This window comes from Myotis brandtii, unplaced genomic scaffold (genome assembly GCF_000412655.1).
Source record: "Myotis brandtii unplaced genomic scaffold, ASM41265v1 scaffold268, whole genome shotgun sequence".
Classification (NCBI taxonomy): Eukaryota; Metazoa; Chordata; class Mammalia; order Chiroptera; family Vespertilionidae; genus Myotis; species Myotis brandtii.
In genome coordinates, this window is record NW_005360187.1 from 3,339,351 (window position 1) to 3,346,609 (window position 7,259).

The window sequence follows — 7,259 nt, forward strand, 5'->3', positions numbered from 1 at the left end:
CCAGGTCGCAGATAGCAGGCCCGGATGGCGGCAGGACAAGAGGGATGGCACTGTCCCGCCCTGCCTGCAGTATGCAAATTAGCCGCCATCTTTGTTGGCCAATGGGAGGTGTAGCGAAGGTATGGTCAATTACCATGTTTGTCTATTATTAGATAGGATGAACAACTGTAGACCTACTTTTGCCTCACCCTGAATATATTCTGGATATAAGTCCCATGTTGAATATATCATTTGCAAATATTTTCTTCTAGTCTGTGGTATATCTTTTCATTCTCTTCAGAGTGTCTTTTGCAGAGAAAAGAGTTTAAATTTTGATGAAATTCGAGTTATGAGATTTTTCTTTTATGGGTCATGTTTTTTTTGTTTGTTTGTTTTTTAAATATATTTTATTGGTTTTTTACAGAGAGGAAGGGAGAGGGATAGAGAGTTAGAAACATTGATGAGAAACATCCATCAGCTGCCCCCCGCACGCCCCCCACTGGGGATGCGCCTGCAACCAAGGTACATGCCCTTGACCGGAATCGAACCTGGGACCCTTGAGTCCGCAGGCTGACGCTCTATCCACCGAGCCAAACCAGTTCTGGCTATGGGTCATGTTTTCATGTCACATCCAATCTGGCTAATACCAGATTGCAAAGTTTTTCTTCGATTTTTTCTTCTAAAGTTTCATAGCTTTACATTTAGATCTATGGTCAATTTTGAGTTGATTTTTGTATAAGGTGTGCGGTTTAGATGCAGGGTTATTTTGCATATGGATGTCCAATTGTGTCAACATTATTTTGTGAAAAGACCATCTTTCCTCCATGGATTGCCTTTGTACCTTTGTGCAAAAGTCAATGGGCTGTTTTGAATGGGTTTGTGTTTTTGGACTCCATTCTGTTCCATTGATCTGTGTGTTTATCCCTTCTGTATAGCTGTATAATAATTTTAAAAATCAAGTAGTGTGAGTCCTCCAACATTATTCTTCTTTTCCAAATTGTTTTACAATCAGCTTATCTGCCTTTGCAGAAAAAAAAACCTTGATAGAATTTTGATTGGGATAGTATTGAAGATGTAGAACATTTGGGGGAAGAACTGGTATCCTAACTATATCGAGTCTTACAACCCATAAGCCCAGTATGTCTCTCCATTTACTTTGATTTCCTTTGGTTTCTTCATTGGCCTTTTGTAGTTTTCAGTGTGCAGATGTTGCGCATATTTTAATAGATGTATACTTAGGTATTTATGTCCTTTTTAGGCTATTATAAATGATATTCTTTTTTTTTTTTTGTAAATGATATTCTTAAAATGTCAGTTTCTAATTGTTAACTGCCAGGATATAGAAATACAGTTGATTTTCAATTGTTGACATTATGTCCTGAAACCTTGCTAAACTCATTTATTCCTTCTAGGAGCTTTTTTGCAGATGCCATGGGATTGTCTACATAGATAATTGTGTTGTTTGTGAAAGAGATGATTCTATTTCTTTTTAAATATGTATGTCTTTTGTTGCTTTTTCATGCTGTAGTACTGGCCTTCTAGTACCAGTGTTGAATAGGAGTGATGAAAATGGACATAGTTGCCTTGTTCACCATCTTAGAGAGAAAGCATTCAATTTTTCACCAGTAAGCGTGATGTGTCTTTTAATTTTTTTGTAGATATCTTTATTTAGGCTAAGAAGTTACCTGTTCCTAGTTTGCTCAGTCCTTTTATCATGGCTGGCCACTGAATTTTGTCAAATGTTTCTTCTGCATCAATTTATTTGATTATTTGATTTTTCTTCTTTAGTTTCTTAACAGTGTGGATTACATTGATTAATTTTTCCATATTGAATGTTGCATTCCTAGTAAAAACCATATTTGGTCATATTGATATATATATATCTATAATAATAAAAGCGTAATATGCAAATCGACTGAACGGCTGAACAGCAGAATGACCGTCTGGATGACTACACTATGACACGCACTGGGGCCAGGCCAGCCAAGGTAGTTGCGATGCGATTGGGAGGGGGAGGGGGGGGAGGGCCGCCATAGCCCCATAATCGCCCCGCAGAGGGAGGCCCAGGCCACTGGCTGGCAGGGCGATCGATCACCCCAAAGAGGGAGGCCCAGGCTATCCGGCCGGTGGTGCTATGGCAGTTGGGCGGGGCCTCCCTCTGTGGGGCTCCCAGACTATGAGAGGATGCAGGCCAGGCTGAGGGCCGCCCCCCCCCCCAACAAGTGCATGAATTTCATGCACCAGGCCTCTATGTGTGTGGATTTATATTTATATTTATAAAATGGATATATTTTAATGGATTTGTTTTGCTAATATTTTGTATTTTGTTGAGATTTATGTCTATGTTTATGAAAGATAATGATCTATAGTTTTCTTGTATTATCTTGTCTGGGTTTGGTATCAGGATAATGTTGGTCTCAAAATGAGTTGGGAAGTGTTCCTCTTCTGTTTTCTGAAAAAGATTGTGTAGAATTGGTTTTATTTTCTCTTTAAATATTTGGTAGAATTTATAACAAACCATCTGAAGATTTGTTTTCAGGGACCTTTTAACTCCAAATTCCATTTCTTTAATAAATGTAGAATTATTCAAGTTATCTTTTCTTGGGAGAATTGTGGTTGTTTGTATTTTTCAAGGAATAGTTCCATTTCGCCTAAGTTGCCAAATTTATATTTGTTGGTTTGTTTATAAGATTCAAGTTAAAGCCTGTGGGTCTATAGTGATATATCCTTTTTCATTCCTGAGATTAGTAACCTATGTCTTTTCTTTTTATTTCTTTGTCAGTATGACTAGAGAATGTGATATTTAAAATTTTCTCAGGTAATCCAGAGGGTGAGGTTCAGGTTTGCAAGTTTCAAGCTGTCTGCTTTGTGTGGGCTGTGATTCCAAAGAGCTGGTTTTGAAAGCATTTGCAGTGCTCGTCAGATCGGTCCCACGTGTGCTCTACCCAGTGATCAGTCAGGGACCTTGTAGTTCAGTTGGTAAAGCCTTTGGTACGCTGTTTCGGGTGTGATCTTTACATGTAGCCTCTGGGGTGAGCTTAGGAGGTTATGCCCAGGTTTCTGGGATGTCTATCTTGATCTTTCTCATGTCTTTGATTTCCCCACTACTTTGTGATGTGAGAGCCTCCCTTTCCAGTCCTCCCGCCAGAAAGATGGGTGTATTCGTTTGCTAGGGCTGCCATAACAAAATACTAGTCTGGTGGCTTAAACAACAGAGATAAAATTTTTCACATTTCTGAAGGCTGGAAATCCAAGATCAAGGTGCATGCAGGTTCTCCTTAGACCTCCCTCACCTTCTTGCTCTGTCATTACACAGTCTCTCCTATGTGCATGTACATGTCTGTGTCTTAATCCCTCTTTTAAAAAATTTATATTTCTTTATTGATTTCAGAGAGGAAGGGAGAGGGAGAGAGAGATAGAAACATCAATGATGAGAGAGAATCATTGATAGGCTGCCTCCTGCACACCCTCTACTGGGGATCAAGCCTGCAACCCGGGCATGTGCCCTTGACCAGAATTGAACCTGGGACCCTTCAATCTGCAGGCTGCTGCTCTATCAACCGGCTTGGGCTTAATTCTTTTTTATAAGGATACCAGTCATATTGGATTAGGGCCCAGCCTCACGACCTCATTTTACCTTTTTATTTTAAAATATATTTTTATTGATTTCAGAGAAGAAGGGAAAGGGAAAGAAAGAGATTGAGACATCAATGATGAGAAAGAATCATTGATCGGCTGCCCCCAGCATGCCCCCTATTGGGGATCAAGCCTGCAACCAGGGTTTGTACCCTGACTGGGAATCGAACCTCCATCTCCTGGTTCGTAGGTCGATGCTCAACCTCTGAGCTACACTGCTGGGCTCATTTTACCTTAATTACCAAGTATAAGGCCCTAACCCTATCACATTATGAGGTACTGGGGGTTAGCACTTAAACCTGTGAATTTGAGGGGAGGTCTTTTGTTTCCCTGTTCTGCTGTGCACTTCCCACCACTGTGTCTGCATCTGGAACCAAAGGAAGACAGGAAGAGCAACAAAGCAATGGGATTCTCTCCAGGCTCTTAGAACCACAGCTCCTGTATAGGGTTTTAAGCATCTACCCACACACTGCTGCCCCCAACACCAAGGTGTTGCCTGCAGACTGGGGCAGGGGAGGACAGAGAAAAGAAAAACAAAAACCAAGATGGGGTACTCCCACCCACAAACACACACACACACACACACACACACACACACACACACACACACACACCCCTCTGATCAGAAAAGAAGGGCTTCTCTTGAAGCTCTTCCTATCTGTACCTGATGAACCTTCTGGGTTTTGAGCAGATGCCTTTGAGTTTAGACTGGGCAATACTGAGGGAAAAAATTGTGAAGTTCCCACCAGTTTGGTGCACCTTTGGATTCTGGTTTCTTCTCTGACTCAGCATCCTTAGATAGCTGCTCCATGCATTCTGAAAGGATTTATATGTAATTGCAGTCATTGTGATAGGTAGGGTGGACTGTGTTTACTCTGTCTTCCCTAAATTGGAACCTGGTACTTTGGCTTAAATGTTAGCCTTTAAGACATGCACAGTGCCCCATGCCTTGTTTTTTTCATTAGGAATGCATCTTGTAGGACTTTGCATGTCAGTGTAAGTAGATTTCCCTCACTTGCTTTCAGTGTGGCTATACATCATAATTTATTTAACTGATGTCCTATTACATTATGCCCTAGTCTTCTAGTCTTTGTTATTACAACCATGGTGCATTGGAATGCCTTGCCCATATGTCTTTGCACACTCATGCAAATGCATCTGCATAATTTCTAGAGGAAGAATCTCAAGGTTAAAGTAACTGCATTTTAAATTGTGTTCAGTATTGTCATACCTTCCCACAAGCAATATCTGAAAGTGCCAATTTCCTCACACTTTGGCCAATATAGTTCATGTGCACATGTTTCTACTTTGAGATCTGTACTACAAGTGGCTTCTATATCTCAGCTCTCTCATCTGTTAAGTGCATGTCATAGTCTGGGTTGCTAAAACAAAATACTGTAGATTGGGTAGCTTCTAAACAACAGAAACTTATTTCTTAAAGTTCTGGAGTCTGGGAAGTACGAGATCAAGGCACCAAGAGATTCATTGGTGAGAGCTTGCTTCCTGGTTCATAGATAGTCGTCTTTTTAGAAAAATATATGTTTTTATTGATTTTAGAGAGTGAAAGGAAAGAGAGAAACATTGATGAGAGAGAACCATTGATTGGCTGCCTCCTACATGTCTCCTACTGGGGATCAAACCCACAACCTGGGCATGTGCTCTGACTGCTGACCTCTTGGTACATGGGACAATGCTCAACCAACTGAGCCACACCCCCCAGGGCAGAGAGTCATCTTCTTAATGTCCTCAGATGATGGGAAGGGTGAGCTCTCTGGGTGCTCTTTTATAGACACTAATCCCATTCATAAAGGCTCTGCCCTCATGACCTAATCATCTACAATAGGCCCCATTTCCAAATACCATCACATTGGAGATTAGGTTTCAACATAGGGATTTGGGGGGAACAAAACATTTAATCTCTTGCAATTGGGATAATAATAGTACCTACTTCATAGGACTGTTATGAGGGTTAAATGAGTTAATGTTTGTAAAGCTGCTAGAATGTGTCTGCCACATAGTGGCATATAAATGTTAATTAAAAATTTTTTATTGATTTCAGAGAGGAAGAGAGAGGGAGAGAGAAATAGAAACTTCAATGATGAGAGAATCATTGATAGGCTGCCTCCTGCATGGCCCGTACTGGGGATTGAGCCCACGACCCAGCATGTGCCCTTGACCGGAATCCAACCTGGGTTCCTTTCAGTCCGCAGGCCGACGCTCTATCCACTGAGCCAAACCGACTAGGGCCATTAGGTTATTTCTAATACCGCGTTAGTAGAATTTAGTTTATGGAAGCTTTAGAAGCGCAGCTGTTTTAGGAAAGGCCATCCAGGTTAACCCCACAGTCCCTTTTCCTGGTGTCATGACGATTTTGTTCCCGAAGCTGACCCCTAGAGGGCGCTCGCTCCACTTGACTGGCTGCAACAAATTGCAAGAGGCACAGAAACCAGTTAGGACCGCCACCACGTGACTCAGGGGTGGAGGAGGGAGAGGTGAGCAGGGGACGGACGAGGACTACACAGTATAAATACTTATGTTATTTGGCCTTAGCCACATTTTTTGTGGGTTGCAAAACTCAGACTCAGAGCCCACATGTTGGCTTCGCAGCAGCAAAGGCTAAAAGAGAAGGTTGCCCAGAAATATTCACCCACATGCTGTACCGTGAACTTTTAGAGGCTGAATAAAACGCCCCATTTCTAGGCATGAGACATTTCATAGCATCGCAAACATTTTGATGCTGATTACTTGCCTAGGTTTATAAAAAGTGTTTTTACTAAAGGAAATACATTTTGTTTATATAACACAGGCGTTGGAGATGTTTCTGAACTAATAACACCAAGCTTATTCTATGTGTGTAGTTATGTTTAGGGAGACAAGATTTTACATTTTATCTTATCTCTGGATCTGTGTAAAAATGAACTGTATTATAATCATGAGTGTGTAAGTTTTTAAAAAATATTTAAGTCACCACCAATGGGTAAATGACTAGTTTAAATTAATCAAATAGAAAAGTTTTTATTAATGTTGAACATGTACACTAATTTGAAGTAGACTAAAACTTTTTTGCGTTAAGAATGTGTATATAAAAATACAAATAAAAAAATAAAAAATGTGTATATAAATATTTATTTTCAGAATTGAGGCGATTTGAAAAAAAATTCTATGTTGCTTAATATACACCATAACTATAGAATATAGCATAGTTGTTAAGAAACCAGTTTTGCACCCTAACTGGTTTGGCTCAGTGGATAGAGCATCGGCCTGTGGACTGAAAGGTCCTGGGTTCGATTCCAGTCAAGGCCACATGCTGGGGTTGCGGGCTTGTTTCTATCTCTCCCTCTCCCTTCCTCTCTGAAATCAATAAAAGTTTTGCCACTTGAAATAATTTGTACTTCAAACATAGTCCAAAAAGTGGGTGAAATAAGATGATTTGTGGTAACTATTTATAATAATACTAGGGGCCCGGTGCACAAAAATTTGTGCACTGGGGAGGGGGTTCCCTCAGCCCAGCTTGCCCCCTATCACATACTGGGAGCCCTAGGGGATGTCCTACTACCTGCTCCCTGCTCCCCTTGGGGAGCAGGCCTAAGCCACAGTCTGGCCTCCCTTTGTGGGAGTCGACCGGGCTGATCAGGGGAAGGCAC